This window comes from Calliopsis andreniformis, unplaced genomic scaffold (genome assembly GCF_051401765.1).
Source record: "Calliopsis andreniformis isolate RMS-2024a unplaced genomic scaffold, iyCalAndr_principal scaffold0017, whole genome shotgun sequence".
NCBI lineage: Eukaryota > Metazoa > Arthropoda > Insecta > Hymenoptera > Andrenidae > Calliopsis > Calliopsis andreniformis.
In genome coordinates this window covers 11128238-11149752 of record NW_027480429.1, presented here as the reverse complement: position 1 = coordinate 11149752, position 21515 = coordinate 11128238, and positions in this window count along the sequence as shown.

Sequence of the window (21515 nt, the reverse complement as noted above, 5' to 3'; positions counted from 1 at the left end):
GTGCAACGCCCTAGAGTGAAGCCTAGGTTGCTCGGAATGCAGAAATGACCATTACTTTCACACTGGTTGCAATTATTCGTTTTATACGATGGAAAAACTGTTGTATTTATATTGTATTTTATGCTTCTGGCGTTCACTTGTTAGGCCCTAACTATTCGATCTGGTGGAACAACGCCCTAGGGTGAAGCCTAGGCTGCCCGGAACGTAGAAATGACCATCACTTTCACACGGGTTGCAATTATTCCTGTTATAGGATGGAAAGACTGTTGTTGCATTTTTATTGTATTTTATGCTTCAGGCGTTGACTTCTGAGGACGTAGCTATTCGAAGTGGTGGAAGAACGCCATAGAGTGAAGCGTAGGTTGCTCGGAACGTAGAAATGACCATAAGTTTCATAATGGTTGCAATTATTCGTTTGATACGATGGAAAAACTGTTGTATTTATAATGTATTTTATGCTTCGGGCGTTGACTTCTTAGGCCCTAACACTTCTATCTGGTGGAGCAACGCCCTACAGTGAAGCCTAGATTGCCCGGAACGTAGAGATGACCATAACCTTCACACAGGTTGCAATTATTCGTTTTATACGGTGTAAAGGCTGTTGCATTTATTTTGTATTTTATTCTTCTGGTGTTGACTTCTTAGGCCCTAGCTATTCGATCTAGTGGAGCAACGCCCTAGAGTGAAGTCTAGGTTGCCCGGAACGTAGAAATGACCGTCACTTTCAAACTGGTTGCAATTAATCCTGTTATACGGTGGAAAAACTGTTGTATTTTTATTGTATTCTATGCTTCAGGCGTAGGCTTCTAAGGCCGTAACTATTCGATATGGTGGAGCACCGCCCTAGAGTGAAGCCTAGGTTGCCCGGAACGTAGAAATGACCATAACTTTTACACTGGTAGCAATTATTCGTTTTATACGATGGAAAAGCTGTTGTATTTATATTGTATTTTATGCTTCTGGCGTTCACTTAATAGGCCCTAACTGTTTGATCTGGTGGAGCAACGCCCTAGAGTGAAGCCTAGGTTGCCCGGAACGTAGAAATGACCATTACTTTCACACTGTTTGCAATTATTCCTTTTAAACGATGGAAAATCTGTTGTATTTATATCGCATTTTATGCTTCTGTCGTTGACTTCTTAGGCCCTAACTATTCCATCTGGTGGAACAACGCCCTAGGGTGAAGCCTAGGTTGCCCGGAAAGCAGAAATGACCATAACTTTCATACTGGTTGCAATTATTCGATTTATACGATGGAAAAACTGTTGTATTTATATTGTATTTTATACTTCTGGCGTTCACTTGTTAGTCCCTAACTATTCGATCTGGTGGAACAACGCCCTAGGGTGAAGCCTAGGTTGCCCGGAACGTGGAAATGACCATCACTCTCACACGGGTTGCAATTATTCCTGTTATAGGATGGAAAAGCTGTTGTATTTATATCGTATTTTATGCTTCTGGCGTTGACTTCTCAGGCCCTAACTATTCAATCTATTGGAGCAACGCCCTAGAGTGAAGCCTAGGTTGCTCGGAATGTAGAAATGACCATAACTTTCACACTGGCTGCAATTATTCGTTTTATACGATGGAAAAACTGTTGTATTTATATTGTATTTTATGCTTCTGGCGTTCACATCTTAGGCCCTAACTATTCGATCTGGTGGAACAACGCCCTAGGGTGAAGCCTAGGTTGCCCGGAACGTAGAAATGACCATAACTTTTACACTGGTTGCGTTTTATACAATGGAAAAACTGTTGTATTTATATTGTATTTTATGCTTCAGGCGTAGGCTTCTAAGGCCGTAGCTATTCGATATGGTGGAGCACCGCCCTAGAGTGAAGCCAAGGTTGCTCGGAATATACAAATGACCATAACTTTCACACTGGTTGCAATTATTCGTTTTCTACGATGGAAAAACTGTTGTATTTATATTGTATTTTATGCTTCTGCCGTTCACTTCTTAGGGCCTAACTATTCCATCTGGTGGAACAACGCCCTATGGTGAAGCCTAGGTTGCCCGGGAAGTAGAAATGACCATAACTTATACACTGGCAGCAATTATTCGTTTTATACAATGGAAAAACTGTTCTATTTATTTTGTATTTTATGCTTCGGGCGTTGACTTCTAAGGCCCTAACTGTTTGATCTGGTGGAGCAACGCCCTAGGGTGAAGCCTAGGTTGCCCGGAACGTATAAATGACCATTACTTTCACACTGTTTGCAATTATTCCTTTTATACGATGGAAAAACTGTTCTATTTATTTTGTATTTTATGCTTCGGGCGTTGACTTCTTTGGCCCTAACAATTCGATCTGGTGGAGCAACGCCCTAGAGTGAAGCCTAGGTTGCCTGGAACGTACAAATGACCATCACTTTCACACGGATTGCAATTATTCCTGTTATAGGATGGAAAGACTGTTGTATTTTTATTGCATTTTATGCTTCTGGCGTTCACTTCTTAGGCCCTAACTATTCCATCTGGTGGAACAACGCCCTAGAGTAAACCCCAGGTTGCGCGGAACGTAGAACTGACCATAACTTTCACACTGGTAGCAATTATTCGTTTTATACAATGGAAAAACTGTTCCATTTATTTTGTATTTAATGCTTCAGGCGTGGACTTCTAATGCCCTAGCTATTCGATCTGGTGGAGCAACGCCCTAGAGTCAAACCTAGGTTACCCGGAACGTAGAAATGACAAGTACTTTCATACTGTTTGCAGTTATTCCTGTTATACGATGGAAAAGCTTTTGCATCTTTATTGTATTTTATGCTTCTGGCGCTGACTTCTAAGGCCCTAGCTACTCGATTTGCTGGAGCACCGCCCTAGAGTGAAGCCTAGGTTGCCCGGAACGTAGAAATGACCATAACTTCCACACTGGTTGCAATTATTCGTTTTATACGATGGAAAAGCTGTTGTATTTATATCGTTTTTTATGCTCCTGGCGTTGACTTCTTAGGCCCTAACTATTCCGTCTGGTGGAACAACGCCCTAGAGTGAATCCTAGGTTGCTCGGAATGTAGAAATGACCATTACCTTCACACTGTTTGCAATTATTCATTTTATACGGTGGCGAAGCTGTTATATTTATATTGTATTTTATGCTTCCGGCGTTAACTTCTAACGCCGTAGCTATCAGGTTAGGAGCAGCAACGCCCTAGAGTGACGCGTAGGTTGCCAGGCACGCTGAAATGACCATTACTTTCACAATGTTCGCAATCATTCATTTTATACGATGGAAAAACTGTTGTACTTATATCGTATTTTATTCTTCTGGCGTTGACTTCTTAGGCCCTAACTATTTGTTCTGGTGGAGCACCGCCCTAGAGTGAAGCCTAGGTTGCCCGGAACGTAGACCATACCATTACCTTCACACTGGTGGTAATTATTCCTGTTATGCGATGGAAAAACACTTGCATCTTTATTGCATTTTATGCTTCGGGCGTTGACTTCTAAGGCCCTTACTATTCGATCTGGTGGAGCAACGCCCCAGAGTGAAGCCTAGGTTGCCCGGAACGTAGAAATGGCCATAACGTTCACACTGGTTGCTATTATTCGTTGTAAACGATGGAAAAGCTGTTCTATTTATATTGCATTTTATGCTCCTGGCATTGAATTCTAAGTCCCTAGCTATTCGATCTGGTGGAGCAACGCCCTAGAGTGAAGCCTAGGTTGCCCGGAACGTAGAAATGACCATTACTTGCACAGTGTTTTGCAATTATTCATTTTATACGATGGAAAAGCGGTTGTACTTATATTGTATTTTATGCTCCTGGCGTTGACTTCTAAGGCCGTAGCTATTCAATCTGTTGGTGCAACGCCCTAGAGTGAAGCCTAGGTTGCTCGGAATGCAGAAATGACCATTACTTTCACACTGGTTGCAATTATTCGTTTTATACGATGGAAAAACTGTTGTATTTATATTGTATTTTATGCTTCTGGCGTTCACTTGTTAGGCCCTAACTATTCGATCTGGTGGAACAACGCCCTAGGGTGAAGCCTAGGCTGCCCGGAACCTAGAAATGACCATCACTTTCACACGGGTTGCAATTATTCCTGTTATAGGATGGAAAGACTGTTGTTGCATTTTTATTGTATTTTATGCTTCAGGCGTTGACTTCTGAGGCCGTAGCTATTCGAAGTGGTGGAAGAACGCCATAGAGTGAAGCGTAGGTTGCTCGGAACGTAGAAATGACCATAAGTTTCATAATGGTTGCAATTATTCGTTTGATACGATGGAAAAACTGTTGTATTTATAATGTATTTTATGCTTCGGGCGTTGACTTCTTAGGCCCTAACACTTCTATCTGGTGGAGCAACGCCCTACAGTGAAGCCTAGGTTGCCCGGAACGTAGATATGACCATAACCTTCACACAGGTTGCAATTATTCGTTTTATACGGTGTAAAGGCTGTTGCATTTATTTTGTATTTTATTCTTGTGGTGTTGACTTCTTAGGCCCTAGCTATTCGATCTAGTGGAGCAACGCCCTAGAGTGAAGTCTAGGTTGCCCGGAACGTAGAAATGACCATCACTTTCAAACTGGTTGCAATTAATCCTGTTATACGGTGGAAAAACTGTTGTATTTTTATTGTATTTTATGCTTCAGGCGTAGGCTTCTAAGGCCGTAACTATTCGATATGGTGGAGCACCGCCCTAGAGTGAAGCCTAGGTTGCCCGGAACGTAGAAATGACCATAACTTTTACACTGGTAGCAATTATTCGTTTTATACGATGGAAAAGCTGTTGTATTTATATTGTATTTTATGCTTCTGGCGTTCACTTCATAGGCCCTAACTGTTTGATCTGGTGGAGCAACGCCCTAGAGTGAAGCCTAGGTTGCCCGGAACGTAGAAATGACCATTACTTTCACACTGTTTGCAATTATTCCTTTTAAACGATGGAAAATCTGTTGTATTTATATCGCATTTTATGCTTCTGTCGTTGACTTCTTAGGCCCTAACTATTCCATCTGGTGGAACAACGCCCTAGGGTGAAGCCTAGGTTGCCCGGAAAGCAGAAATGACCATAACTTTCATACTGGTTGCAATTATTCGATTTATACGATGGAAAAACTGTTGTATTTATATTGTATTTTATACTTCTGGCGTTCACTTGTTAGTCCCTAACTATTCGATCTGGTGGAACAACGCCCTAGGGTGAAGCCTAGGTTGCCCGGAACGTGGAAATGACCATCACTCTCACACGGGTTGCAATTATTCCTGTTATAGGATGGAAAAGCTGTTGTATTTATATCGTATTTTATGCTTCTGGCGTTGACTTCTCAGGCCCTAACTATTCAATCTATTGGAGCAACGCCCTAGAGTGAAGCCTAGGTTGCTCGGAATGTAGAAATGACCATAACTTTCACACTGGCTGCAATTATTCGTTTTATACGATGGAAAAACTGTTGTATTTATATTGTATTTTATGCTTCTGGCGTTCACATCTTAGGCCCTAACTATTCGATCTGGTGGAACAACGCCCTAGGGTGAAGCCTAGGTTGCCCGGAACGTAGAAATGACCATAACTTTTACACTGGTTGCGTTTTATACAATGGAAAAACTGTTGTATTTATATTGTATTTTATGCTTCAGGCGTAGGCTTCTAAGGCCGTAGCTATTCGATATGGTGGAGCACCGCCCTAGAGTGAAGCCAAGGTTGCTCGGAATATACAAATGACCATAACTTTCACACTGGTTGCAATTATTCGTTTTCTACGATGGAAAAACTGTTGTATTTATATTGTATTTTATGCTTCTGCCGTTCACTTCTTAGGGCCTAACTATTCCATCTGGTGGAACAACACCCTATGGTGAAGCCTAGGTTGCCCGGGAAGTAGAAATGACCATAACTTATACACTGGCAGCAATTATTCGTTTTATACAATGGAAAAACCGTTCTATTTATTTTGTATTTTATGCTTCGGGCGTTGACTTCTAAGGCGCTAACTGTTTGACCCGGTGGAGCATCGCCGTAGAGTGAAGCCTATGTTGCCCGGAACGTAGAAATGACCATAACTTTCACACTGGTTGCTATTATTCGTTTTATACGATGGAAAACCTGTTCTATTTATTTTGTACTTTATGCTTCGGGCGTTGACTTCTAAGGCCCTAACTATTCGATCTGGTGGAGCAACGCCCTAGAGTGAAGCCTAGGTTGCTCGGAAAGTAGAAATGACCATAACTTTCACACCGGTAGCAATTATTCGTTTTATACAATGGAAAAACTGTTGTATTTATTTTGTATTTTATGCTTCGGGCGTTGACTTCTAAGGCCCTAACTGTTTGATCTGGTGGAGCAACGCCCTAGAGTGAAGCCTAGGTTGCCCGGAACGTAGAAATGACCATAACTTTCACACTGGTTGCTATTATTCGTTTTATACGATGGAAAAACTGTTATATTTATATTGTATTTTATGCTTCTGGCGTTGACTTCTCAGTCCCTAACTATTCGATCTGGTGGAACAACGCCCTAGAGTGAAGCCTAGGTTGCCCGGAACGTAGAAATGACCATCACTTTCAAACTGGTTGCAATTAATCCTGTTATACGATGGAAAAACTGTTGTACTTTTATTGCATTTTATGCTTCGTGCGTTGACTTCTAAGGCCCTAACTATTCAATCTATCGGAGCAACGCCCTAGAGTGAAGCCTAGGTTGCTCGGAATGTAGAAATGACCATAACTTTCACACTGGCTGCAATTATTCGTTTTATACGATGGAAAAACTGTTGTATTTATATTGTATTTTATGCTTCTGGCGTTCACATCTTAGGCCCTAACTATTCGATCTGGTGGAACAACGCCCTAGGGTGAAGCCTAGGTTGCCCGGAACGTAGAAATGACCATAACCTTCACACAGGTTGCAATTATTCGTTTTATACGGTGTAAAGGCTGTTGTATTTATTTCGTATTTTATTCTTCTGGTGTTGACTTCTTAGGCCCTAGCTATTCGATCTAGTGGAGCAACGCCCTAGCGTGAAGTCTAGGTTGCCCGGAACGTAGAAATGACCATCACTTTCAAACTGGTTGCAATTAATCCTGTTATACGATGGAAAAACTGTTGTATTTTTATTGTATTTTATGCTTCAGGCGTAGGCTTCTAAGGCCGTAACTATTCGATATGGTGGAGCACCGCCCTAGAGTGAAGCCTAGGTTGCCCGGAACGTAGAAATGACCATAACTTTTACACTGGTAGCAATTATTCGTTTTATACGATGGAAAAGCTGTTGTATTTATATTGTATTTTGTGCTTCTGGCGTCCACTTCATAGGCCCTAACTGTTTGATCTGGTGGAGCAACGCCCTAGAGTGAAGCCTAGGTTGCCCGGAACGTAGAAATGACCATTACTTTCACACTGTTTGCAATTATTCCTTTTATACGATGGAAAAGCTGTTGTATTTATATCGCATTTTATGCTTCTGGCGTTCACTTCTTAGGGCCTAACTATTCCATCTGGTGGAACAACGCCCTAGGGTGAAGCCTAGGTTGCCCGGAAAGCAGAAATGACCATAACTTTCATACTGGTTGCAATTATTCGATTTATACGATGGAAAAACTGTTGTATTTATATTGTATTTTATGCTTCTGGCGTTCACTTGTTAGTCCCTAACTATTCGATCTGGTGGAACAACGCCCTAGGGTGAAGCCTAGGTTGCCCGGAACGTAGAAATGACCATCACTCTCACACGGGTTGCAATTATTCCTGTTATAGGATGGAAAAGCTGTTGTATCTTTATTGCATTTTATGCTTCGGGCGTTAACTTCTAAGGCCCTAACTATTCCATCTGTTGGTGCAACGCCCTAGAGTGAAGCCTAGGTTGCTCGGAACGTAGAAATGACCACTACCTTCACACTGTTTGCATTTATTCATTTTATACGATGGAAAAGCTGTTGTATTTATATCGTATTTTATGCTTCGGGCGTTGACTTCTACGGCCCTAACATTTCGATCTGGTGGAGCAACGCCCTACAGTGAAGCCTAGGTTGCCCGTAACGTAGATATGACCATAACCTTCACACAGGTTGCAATTATTCTTTTATACGGTGTAAAGGCTGTTGTACTTATTTTGTATTTTATTCTTCTGGTGTTGATTTCTGAGGCCCTAACTATTCGATCTGGTTGAACAACGCCGTAGAGAGATGCCTACGTTGCCCGGAACGTAGGAATGACCATTACTTTCACACTGTTTGCAATTATTCCTTTTATACGATGGAAAAGCTGTTGTATTTATAACGTATTTTATGCTTCTGGCGTTGACTTCTAAGGACCTAACTATTCGATCTGGTGGAGCAACGCCCTACAGTGATGCCTAGGTGGCCCGGAACGTAGGTATGACCATAACCTTCACACTGGTTGCAAATTATTCCTGCTATACGATGGAAAAACTGTTGTATTTTTATTGCATTTTATGCTTCGGGCATTGACTCCTAAGGCCCTAACTATGCAATCTGTTGGAGCAACGCCCTAGGGGGAAGCCTAGGTTGCCCGGAACGTAGAAATGACCATAACTTTCACACTGGTTGCAATTATTCGTTTCATACGATGGAAAAGCTGTTGTATTTATATCGTATTTTATGCTTCTGGCGTTGACTTCTTAGGCCCTAACTATTCCATCTGGTGGAACAACGCCCTAGGGTGAAATCTAGGTTGCCCGGAAAGTAGAAATGACCATAACTTTCACACTGGTAGCAATTATTCGTTTTATACGATGGAAAAACTGTTCTATTTATTTTGTACTTTATGCTTCGGGCGTTGACTTCTAAGGCCCTAACTATTCGATCTGGTGGAGCAACGCCCTTGAGTGAAGCCTAGGTTGCCCGGTACGTAGAAATGACCATCACTATCAAACTGGTTGCAATTATTTGTCTTATACGATGGAAAAGCTGTTGTATTTATATCGTATTTTATGTTTCTGGTGTTGACTTCTTAGGCCCTAACTATTCCATCTGGTGGAACAACGCCCTAGGGTGAACCCTAGGTTCCCCGGAAAGCAGAAATGACCATAACTTTTACACTGGTAGCAATTATTCGTTTTATACGTGGAAAAACTGTTCTATTTATTTTGTATTTTGTGCTTCGGGCGTTGACTTCTAAGGCCCTAACTGTTTGATCTGGTGGAGCAACGCCCTAGAGTGAAGCCTAGGTTGCCCGGAACGTAGAAATGACCATTACATTCACACTGTTTGCAATTATTCCTTTTATACGATGGAAAGGCTGTTGTATTTATATCGTATTTTATGCTTCTGGCGTTGACTTCTATGGCCCTAGCTATTCGATCTAGTGGAGCAACGCCCTAGAGTGAAGCCTAGGTTGCCCGGAACGTAGAAATGACCATCACTTTCAAACTGGTTGCAATTAATCCTGTTATACGATGGAAAAACTGTTGTATTTTTATTGCATTTTATGCTTCGTGCGTTGACTTCTAAGGCCCTAACTATTCAATCTATTGGAGCAACGCCCTAGAGTGAAGCCTAGGTTGCTCGGAATGTAGAAATGACCATAACTTTCACACTGGCTGCAATTATTCGTTTTATACGATGGAAAAACTGTTGGATTTATATTGTATTTTATGCTTCTGGCGTTCACATCTTAGGCCCTAACTATTCGATCTGGTGGAACAACGCCCTAGGGTGAAGCCTAGGTTGCCCGGAACGTAGAAATGACCATAACTATTACACTGGTAGCGTTTTATACAATGGAAAAACTGTTGTATTTATATTGTATTTTATGCTTCTGGCGTTCACATCTTAGGCCCTAACTATTCGATCTGGTGGAACAACGCCCTAGGGTGAAGCCTAGGTTGCCCGGAACGTAGAAATGACCATAACCTTCACACAGGTTGCAATTATTCGTTTTATACGGTGTAAAGGCTGTTGTATTTATATCGTATTTTATTCTTCTGGTGTTGACTTCTTAGGCCCTAGCTATTCGATCTAGTGGAGCAACGCCCTAGCGTGAAGTCTAGGTTGCCCGGAACGTAGAAATGACCATCACTTTCAAACTGGTTGCAATTAATCCTGTTATACGATGGAAAAACTGTTGTATTTTTATTGTATTTTATGCTTCAGGCGTAGGCTTCTAAGGCCGTAACTATTCGATATGGTGGAGCACCGCCCTAGAGTGAAGCCTAGGTTGCCCGGAACGTAGAAATGACCATAACTTTTACACTGGTAGCAATTATTCGTTTTATACGATGGAAAAGCTGTTGTATTTATATTGTATTTTGTGCTTCTGGCGTTCACTTCATAGGCCCTAACTGTTTGATCTGGTGGAGCAACGCCCTAGAGTGAAGCCTAGGTTGCCCGGAACGTAGAAATGACCATTACTTTCACACTGTTTGCAATTATTCCTTTTATACGATGGAAAAGCTGTTGTATTTATATCGCATTTTATGCTTCTGGCGTTCACTTCTTAGGGCCTAACTATTCCATCTGGTGGAACAACGCCCTAGGGTGAAGCCTAGGTTGCCCGGAAAGCAGAAATGACCATAACTTTCATACTGGTTGCAATTATTCGATTTATACGATGGAAAAACTGTTGTATTTATATTGTATTTTATGCTTCTGGCGTTCACTTGTTAGTCCCTACCTATTCGATCTGGTGGAACAACGCCCTAGGGTGAAGCCTAGGTTGCCCGGAACGTAGAAATGACCATCACTCTCACACGGGTTGCAATTATTCCTGTTATAGGATGGAAAAGCTGTTGTATTTATATCGTATTTTATGCTTCTGGCGTTGACTTCTAAGGCCCTAGCTATTCGATCTAGTGGAGCAACGCCCTAGAGTGAAGCCTATGTTGCCCGGAACGTAGAAATGACCATCACTTTCAAACTGGTTGCAATTAATCCTGTTATACGATGGAAAAACTGTTGTATCTTTATTGCATTTTATGCTTCGGGCGTTCACTTGTTAGGCCCTAACTATTCGATCTGGTGGAACAACGCCCTAGGGTGAAGCCTAGGCTGCCCGGAACGTAGAAATGACCATCACTTTCACACGGGTTGCAATTATTCCTGTTATAGGATGGAAAGACTGTTGCATTTTTATTGTATTTTATGCTTCAGGCGTTGACTTCTGAGGCCGTAGCTATTCGAAGTGGTGGAAGAACGCCATAGAGTGAAGCGTAGGTTGCCCGGAACGTAGAAATGTCCATGTCTTTCTCACTGCTTGCAATTGTTCATTTTATACGATGGCAAAGCTGTTGTATTTATATTGTATTTTATGCTTCTGGCGTTGACTTCTTAGGCCCTAACTATTCGATCTGGTGGAGCAATTCCTCAGAGTTAAGTCTAGGATGCCCGAAACGCCGAAATGATCATTACTTTCACGCTTGATGCAAATATTCCTGTTATACGATGAAAAGACCGTTGTATTTTTATTGTATTTTATGCTTCAGGCGTAGGCTTCTAAGGCCCTAGCTATTCGATATGGTGGAGCACCGCCCTAGATTGAGGCCTAGGTTGCTCGGAACGTAGAAATGACCACTACCTTCACACTGTTTGCATTTATTCATTTTATACGATGGAGAAGCTGTTGTATTTATATCGTATTTTATGCTTCGGGCGTTGACTTCTACGGCCCTAACATTTCGATCTGGTGGAGCAACGCCCTACAGTGAAGCCTAGGTTGCCCGTAACGTAGATATGACCATAACCTTCACACAGGTTGCAATTATTCTTTTATACGGTGTAAAGGCTGTTGTACTTATTTTGTATTTTATTCTTCTGGTGTTGATTTCTGAGGCCCTAACTATTCGATCTGGTTGAACAACGCCGTAGAGAGATGCCTACGTTGCCCGGAACGTAGGAATGACAATTACTTTCACACTGTTTGCAATTATTCCTTTTATACGATGGAAAAGCTGTTGTATTTATAACGTATTTTATGCTTCTGGCGTTGACTTCTAAGGACCTAACTATTCGATCTGGTGGAGCAACGCCCTACAGTGATGCCTAGGTGGCCCGGAACGTAGGTATGACCATAACCTTCACACTGGTTGCAAATTATTCCTGCTATACGATGGAAAAACTGTTGTATTTTTATTGCATTTTATGCTTCGGGCATTGACTCCTAAGGCCCTAACTATGCAATCTGTTGGAGCAACGCCCTAGGGGGAAGCCTAGGTTGCCCGGAACGTAGAAATGACCATAACTTTCACACTGGTTGCAATTATTCGTTTCATACGATGGAAAAGCTGTTGTATTTATATCGTATTTTATGCTTCTGGCGTTGACTTCTTAGGCCCTAACTATTCCATCTGGTGGAACAACGCCCTAGGGTGAAATCTAGGTTGCCCGGAAAGTAGAAATGACCATAACTTTCACACTGGTAGCAATTATTCGTTTTATACGATGGAAAAACTGTTCTATTTATTTTGTACTTTATGCTTCGGGCGTTGACTTCTAAGGCCCTAACTATTCGATCTGGTGGAGCAACGCCCTTGAGTGAAGCCTAGGTTGCCCGGTACGTAGAAATGACCATCACTATCAAACTGGTTGCAATTATTTGTCTTATACGATGGAAAAGCTGTTGTATTTATATCGTATTTTATGTTTCTGGTGTTGACTTCTTAGGCCCTAACTATTCCATCTGGTGGAACAACGCCCTAGGGTGAACCCTAGGTTCCCCGGAAAGCAGAAATGACCATAACTTTTACACTGGTAGCAATTATTCGTTTTATACGTGGAAAAACTGTTCTATTTATTTTGTATTTTGTGCTTCGGGCGTTGACTTCTAAGGCCCTAACTGTTTGATCTGGTGGAGCAACGCCCTAGAGTGAAGCCTAGGTTGCCCGGAACGTAGAAATGACCATTACATTCACACTGTTTGCAATTATTCCTTTTATACGATGGAAAAGCTGTTGTATTTATATCGTATTTTATGCTTCTGGCGTTGACTTCTATGGCCCCAGCTATTCGATCTAGTGGAGCAACGCCCTAGAGTGAAGCCTAGGTTGCCCGGAACGTAGAAATGACCATCACTTTCAAACTGGTTGCAATTAATCCTGTTATACGATGGAAAAACTGTTGTATTTTTATTGCATTTTATGCTTCGTGCGTTGACTTCTAAGGCCCTAACTATTCAATCTATTGGAGCAACGCCCTAGAGTGAAGCCTAGGTTGCTCGGAATGTAGAAATGACCATAACTTTCACACTGGCTGCAATTATTCGTTTTATACGATGGACAAACTGTTGGATTTATATTGTATTTTATGCTTCTGGCGTTCACATCTTAGGCCCTAACTATTCGATCTGGTGGAACAACGCCCTACGGTGAAGCCTAGGTTGCCCGGAACGTAGAAATGACCATAACTTTTCCACTGGTAGCGTTTTATACAATGGAAAAACTGTTGTATTTATATTGTATTTTATGCTTCTGGCGTTCACATCTTAGGCCCTAACTATTCGATCTGGTGGAACAACGCCCTAGGGTGAAGCCTAGGTTGCCCGGAACGTAGAAACGACCATAACCTTCACACAGGTTGCAATTATTCGTTTTATACGGTGTAAAGGCTGTTGTATTTATATCGTATTTTATTCTTCTGGTGTTGACTTCTTAGGCCCTAGCTATTCGATCTAGTGGAGCAACGCCCTAGCGTGAAGTCTAGGTTGCCCGGAACGTAGAAATGACCATCACTTTCAAACTGGTTGCAATTAATCCTGTTATACGATGGAAAAACTGTTGTATTTTTATTGTATTTTATGCTTCAGGCGTAGGCTTCTAAGGCCGTAACTATTCGATATGGTGGAGCACCGCACTAGAGTGAAGCCTAGGTTGCCCGGAACGTAGAAATGACCATAACTTTTACACTGGTAGCAATTATTCGTTTTATACGATGGAAAAGCTGTTGTATTTATATTGTATTTTGTGCTTCTGGCGTTCACTTCATAGGCCCTAACTGTTTGATCTGGTGGAGCAACGCCCTAGAGTGAAGCCTAGGTTGCCCGGAACGTAGAAATGACCATTACTTTCACACTGTTTGCAATTATTCCTTTTATACGATGGAAAAGCTGTTGCATTTATATTGTATTTTATGACTCTGGCGTTGACTTCTAAGGCCCTAGCTATTCGATCTAGTGTAGCAACGCCCTAGAGTGAAGCCTAGGTTGCCCGGAACGTAGAAGTGGCCATCACTTTCAAACTGGTTGCAATTAATCCTGTTATACGATGGTAAAACTGTTGTATTTTTATTGTATTTAATGCTTCTGGCGTTCACTTCTTAGGCCCTAACTATTCGAGCTGGTGGAACAACGCCCTAGAGTGAAGCCTAGGTCGCTCGGAATGTAGAAATAACCATAACTTTCACACGGGTTGCAATTATTCCTGTTATAGGATGGAAAGACTGTTGTATTTTTATTGCATTTTATGCTTCTGGCGTTCACTTCTTAGGCCCTAACTATTCGACCTGGTGGAACAACGCCCTAGGGTGAAGCCTAGGTTGCCCGGAACGTAGAAATGAACATAACTTTTACACTGGTAGCAATTATTCGTTTTATACAATGGAAAAACTGTTCTATTTATTTTGTATTTTATGCTTCGGGCGTTGACTTCTAAGGACCTAACTGTTTGACCTGGTGGACCAACGCCCTAGAGTGAAGCCTAGGTTGCCCGGAACGTAGAAATGACCATAACTTTTACACTGGTAGCAATTATTCCTTTTATACGATGGAAAAGCTGTTGTATTTATATCGTATTTTATGCTTCTGGCGTTGACTTCTAAGGCCCTAGCTATTCGATCTAGTGGAGCAACGCCCTAGAGTGAAGCCTAGGTTGCCCGGACCGTAGAAATTACCTTCACTATCAAACTGGTTACAATTAATCCTGTTATACGGTGGAAAAACTGTTGTATTTTTATTGTATTTAATGCTTCTGGCGTTCACTTCTTAGGCCCTAACTATTCGAGCTGGTGCAACAACGCCCTAGTGTGAAGCCTAGGTTGCTCGGAATGTAGAAATAACCATAACTTTCACAATGGTTCCAATTATTCGTTTTATACGATGGAAAAACTGTTGTATGTATATTGTATTTTATGCTTCTGGCGTTCACTTCTTAGGCCCTAACTATTCGATCTGGTGGAACAACGCCCAAGGGTGAAGCCTAGGTTGCCCGGAACGTAGAAATGACCATAACTTTTACACTGGTAGCAATTATTCGTTTTATACAATGGAAAAACTGTTCTATTTATTTTGTATTTTATGCTTCGGGCGTTGACTTCTAAGGCCCTAACTGTTTAATCTGGTGGAGCAACGCCCTAGGGTGAAGCCTAGGTTGCCCGGAACGTAGAAATGACCATTACTTTCACACTGTTTGCAATTATTCCTTTTATACGATTGAAAAGCTGTTGTATTTATATCGTATTTTATGCTTCTGGCGTTGACTTCTTAGGCCCCAACTATTCGATCTGGTGGAGCAATGCCTCAGAGTTAAGTCTAGGATGCCCGAAACGTCCAAATGATCATTACTTTCACGCTTGATGCAATTATTCCTGTTATACGATGAAAAGACCGTTGTATTTTTATTGTATTTTATGCTTCAGGCGTAGGCTTCTAAGGCCGTAGCTATTCGATATGGTGCAGCACCGCCCTAGAGTGAAGCCTAGGTTGCCCGGAACGTAGAAATGACCATAACTTTTACACTGGTAGCAATTATTCGTTTTATACAATGGAAAAAATGTTCTATTTATTTTGTATTTTATCCTTCGGGCGTTGACTTCTTTGGCCCTAACAATTCGATCTAGTGTAGCAACGCCCTAGAGTGAAGCCTAGGTTGCCCGGAACGTAGAAGTGACCATCACTTTCAAACTGGCAGCAATTATTCGTTTTATACAATGGAAAAACCGTTCTATTTATTTTGTGTTTTATGCTTCGGGCGTTGACTTCTAAGGCGCTAACTGTTTGATCTGGTGGAGCATCGCCGTAGAGTGAAGCCTATGTTGCCCGGAACGTAGAAATGACCATAACTGTCACACTGGTTGCTATTATTCGTTTTATACGATGGAAAAACTGTTCTATTTATTTTGTACTTTATGCTTCGGGCGTTGACTTCTAAGGCCCTAACTATTCGATCTGGTGGAGCAACGCCCTAGAGTGAAGCCTAGGTTGCTCGGAAAGTAGAAATGACCATTACTTTCACACTGTTTGCAATTATTCCTTTTATACGATGGAAAAGCTGTTGTATTTATATTGTATTTTATGCTTCTGGCGTTCACTTCTTAGGCCCTAACTACTCAATCTGGTGGAACAACGGCCTAGGGTGAAGCCTAGGTTGCCCGGAACGTAGAAATGACCATAACCTTTACACTGGTAGCAATTATTCGTTTTATACAATGGAAAAGCTGTTGTATTTATATTGTATTTTATGTTTCTGGCGTACACTTCTTAGGCCCTAACTGTTTGATCTGGTGGACCAACGCCCTAGAGTGAAGCCTAGGTTGCCCGGAACGTAGAAATGACCATTACTTTCACACTGTTTGCAATTATTCCTTTTATAGGATGGAAAAGCTGTTGTATTTATATTGTATTTCATGCTTCTGGCGTTCACTTCTTAGGCCCTAACTATTCGATCTGGTGGAACAACGCCCTAGGGTGAAGCCAAGGTTGCCCGGAACGTAGAAATGACCATCACTTTCAAACTGGTTGCAATTAATCCTGTTATACGATGGTAAAACTATTGTATTTTTATTGCATTTTATGCTTCGGGCGCTGACTTCTAAGGCCCTAACTATTCAATCTGTTGGAGCAACGCCCCAGAGTGAAGCCTAGGTTACCCGGAACGTAGAAATGACCATCATTTTCAAACTGGTTGCAATTATTCGTTTTACACGATGGAAAAACTGTTGTATTTATATTGTATTTTTTGCTTCTGGCGTTGACTTCGAAGGACCTAACTATTCGATCTGGTGGTGCAACGCCCTACAGTGATGCCTAGGTTGCCCGGAACGTATATATGACCATAACCTTCACACTGGTTGCAAATTATTCCTGCTATACGATGGAAAAACTGTTGTATTTTTATTGCATTTTATGCTTCGGGCATTGACTTCTAAGGCCCTAGCTATGCAACCTGTTGAAGCAACGCCCTAGGGAGAAGCCTAGGTTGCCCGGAACGTAGAAATGGCCATAACTTTCACACTGGTTGCAATTATTCGTTTTATACGATGGAAAAGCTGTTGTATTTATATCGTATTTTATGCTTCTGGCGTTGACTTCTTAGGCCCTAACTATTCCATCTGGTGGAACAACGGCCTAGGGTGAAGTCTAGGTTGCCCGGAAAGTAGAAATGACCATAACTTTCACACTGGTAGCAATTATTCGTTTTATACGATGGAAAAACTGTTCTATTTATTTTGTATTTTATGCTTCGGGCGTTGACTTCTAAGGCCCTAACTGTTCGATCTGGTGGAGCAACGCCCTAGAGTGAAGCCTAGGTTGCCCGGAACGTAGAAATGACCATAACTTTCACACTGGTTGCTATTATTCGTTTTATACGATGGAAAAACTGTTATATTTATATTGTATTTTATGCTTCTGGCGTTGACTTCTCAGGCCCTAACTATTCGATCTGGTGGAACAACGCCCTAGAGTGAAGCCTAGGTTGCCTGGATCGTAGAAATGACCATCACTTTCACACGGGTTGCAATTATTCCTGTTATAGGATGGAAAGACTGTTGCATTTTTATTGTATTTTATGCTTCAGGCGTTGACTTCTAAGGACCTAACTATTCGATCTGGTGGAGCAACGCCGTAGAGTGAAGCCTAGGTTGCTCGGAATGTAGAAATAACCATAGCTTTCACACTGGTTGCAATTATACGTTCTTTACGATGGAAAAGCTGTTGTATTTATATTGTATTTTATGACTCTGGCGTTGACTTCTAAGGCCCTAGCTATTCGAGCTGGTGGAACAACGCCCTAGAGTGAAGCCTAGGTTGCTCGGAATGTAGAAATAACCATAACTTTCACACTGGTTGCAATTATTCGTTTTATACGATGGAAAAACTGTTGTATTTATATTGTATTTTATGCTTCTGGCGTTCACTTCTTACGCCCTAACCATTCGATCTGGTGGAACAACGCCCAAGGGTGAAGCCTAGGTTGCCCGGAACGTAGAAATGACCATAACTTTTACACTGGTAGCAATTATTCGTTTTATACAATGGAAAAACTGTTCTATTTATTTTGTATTTTATGCTTCGGGCGTTGACTTCTAAGGCCCTAACTGTTTAATCTGGTGGAACAACGCCCTAGGGTGAAGCCTAGGTTGCCCGGAACGTAGAAATGACCATTACTTTCACACTGTTTGCAATTATTCCTTTTATACGATTGAAAAGCTGTTGTATTTATATTGTATATTATGCTTCTGGCGTTGACTTCTTAGGCCCTAACTATTCGATCTGGTGGAGTAATGCCTCAGAGTTAAGTCTAGGATGCCCGAAACGCCGAAATGATCATTACTTTCACGCTTGTTGCAATTATTCCTGTTATACGATGAAAAGACCGTTGTATTTTTATTGTATTTTATGCTTCAGACGTAGGCTTCTAAGGCCGTAGCTATTCGATATGGTGGAGCACCGCCCTAGAGTGAAGCCTAGGTTGCACGGAACGTAGAAATGAACATAACATTTACAATGGTAGCAATTATACGTTCTTTACGATGGAAAAGCTGTTGCATTTATATTGTATTTTATGACTCTGGCGTTGACTTCTAAGGCCCTAGCTATTCGATCTAGTGTAGCAACGCCCTAGAGTGAAGCCTAGGTTGCCCGGAACGTAGAAGTGGCCATCACCTTCAAACTGTTTGCAATTAATCCTGTTATACGATGGTAAAACTGTTGTATTTTTATTGTATTTAATGCTTCTGGCGTTCACTTCTTAGGCCCTAACTATTCGAGCTGGTGGAACAACGCCCTAGAGTGAAGCCTAGGTCGCTCGGAATGTACAAATAACCATAACTTTCACACGGGTTGCAATTATTCCTGTTATAGGATGGAAAGACTGTTGTATTTTTATTGCATTTTATGCTTCTGGCGTTCACTTCTTAGGCCCTAACTATTCGATCTGGTGGAACAACGCCCTACGGTGAAGCCTAGGTTGCCCGGAACGTAGAAATGAACATAACTTTTACACTGGTAGCAATTATTCGTTTTATACAATGGAAAAACTGTTCTATTTATTTTGTATTTTATGCTTCGGGCGTTGACTTCTAAGGACCTAACTGTTTGATCTGGTGGACCAACGCCCTAGAGTGAAGCCTAGGTTGCCCGGAACGTAGAAATGACCATAACTTTTACACTGGTAGCAATTATTCCTTTTATACGATGGAAAAGCTGTTGTATTTATATCGTATTTTATGCTTCTGGCGTTGACTTCTAAGGCCCTAGCTATTCGATCTAGTGGAGCAACGCCCTAGAGTGAAGCCTAGGTTGCCCGGACCGTAGAAATGACCTTCACTATCAAACTGGTTGCAATTAATCCTGTTATACGGTGGAAAAACTGTTGTATTTTTATTGTATTTAATGCTTCTGGCGTTCACTTCTTAGGCCCTAACTATTCGAGCTGGTGCAACAACGCCCTAGAGTGAAGCCTAGGTTGCTCGGAATGTAGAAATAACCATAACTTTCACACTGGTTCCAATTATTCGTTTTATACGATGGAAAAACTGTTGTATGTATATTGTATTTTATGCTTCTGGCGTTCACTTCTTAGGCCCTAACTATTCGATCTGGTGGAACAACGCCCAAGGGTGAAGCCTAGGTTGCCCGGAACGTAGAAATGACCATAACTTTTACACTGGTAGCAATTATTCGTTTTATACAATGGAAAAACTGTTCTATTTATTTTGTATTTTATGCTTCGGGCGTTGACTTCTAAGGCCCTAACTGTTTAATCTGGTGGAGCAACGCCCTAGGGTGAAGCCTAGGTTGCCCGGAACGTAGAAATGACCATTACTTTCACACTGTTTGCAATTATTCCTTTTATACGATTGAAAAGCTGTTGTATTTATATCGTATTTTATGCTTCTGGCGTTGACTTCTTAGGCCCCAACTATTCGATCTGGTGGAGCAATGCCTCAGAGTTAGGTCTAGGATGCCCGAAACGCCCAAAATGATCATTACTTTCACGCTTGATGCAATTATTCCTGTTATACGATGAAAAGACCGTTGTATTTTTATTGTATTTTATGCTTCAGGCGTAGGCTTCTAAGGCCGTAGCTATTCGATATGGTGCAGCACCGCCCTAGAGTGAAGCCTAGGTTGCCCGGAACGTAGAAATGACCATAACTTTTACACTGGTAGCAATTATTCGTTTTATACAATGGAAAAAATGTTCTATTTATTTTGTATTTTATCCTTCGGGCGTTGACTTCTTTGGCCGTAACAATTCGATCTAGTGTAGCAACGCCCTAGAGTGAAGCCTAGGTTGCCCGGAACGTAGAAGTGACCATCACTTTCAAACTGGTTGTAATTAATCCTGTTATACGATGGAAAAACTGTTGTATTTATATTGTATTTTATGCTTCTGGCGTTCACTTCTTAGGCCCTAACTATTCGACCTGGTGGAACAACGCCCAAGGGTGAAGCCTAGATTGCCCGGAACGTAGAAATGACCATAACTTTTACACTGCTAGCAATTATTCGTTTTATACAATGGAAAAACTGTTCTATTTATTTTGTATTTTATGCTTCGGGCGTTGACTTCTAAGGCCCTAACTGTGTAATCTGGTGGAGCAACGCCCTAGGGTGAAGCCTAGGTTGCTCGAAATGTAGAAAGGACCATAACTTTCACACTGGTTGCAATTATTCGTTTTATACGATGGAAAAGCTGTTGTATTTATATCGTATTTTATGCTTCTGGCGTTGACTTCTTAGGCCCTAACTATTCCATCTGGTGGAACAACGCCCTAGGGTAAAGCCAAGATTGCGCGGAACGTAGAAATGACCATAACTTTCACACTGGTAGCAATTATTCGCTTTATATGATGGAAAAACTGTTGTATTTATATTGTATTTTATGGTTCTGGCGTTGACTTCATAGGCCGTAACTATTCGATCTGGTGGAGCAACGCCCTGGAGTGAAACCTAGGATGCCCGGAACGTAGAAATGACCATAACTTTCACACAGGTAGCAATTATTCGTTTTATACGATGGAAAAACTGTTCTATTTATTTTGTACTTTATGCTTCGGGCGTTGACTTCTAAGGCCCTAACTATTCGATCTGGTGGAGCAACGCACTAGAGTGAAGCCTAGGTTGTCCGGTACGTAGAAATGACCATCACTATCAAACTGGTTACAATTATTTGTTTTATACGATGGAAAAGCTGTTGTATTTATATCGTATTTTATGCTTCTGGCGTTGACTTCTTAGGCCCTAACTATTCGATCTGGTGGAACAACGCCCTAGGGTGAAGCCAAGGTTGCCCGGAACGTAGAAATGACCATCACTTTCAAACTGGTTGCAATTAATCCTGTTATACGATGGAAAAACTATTGTATTTTTATTGCACTTTATGCTT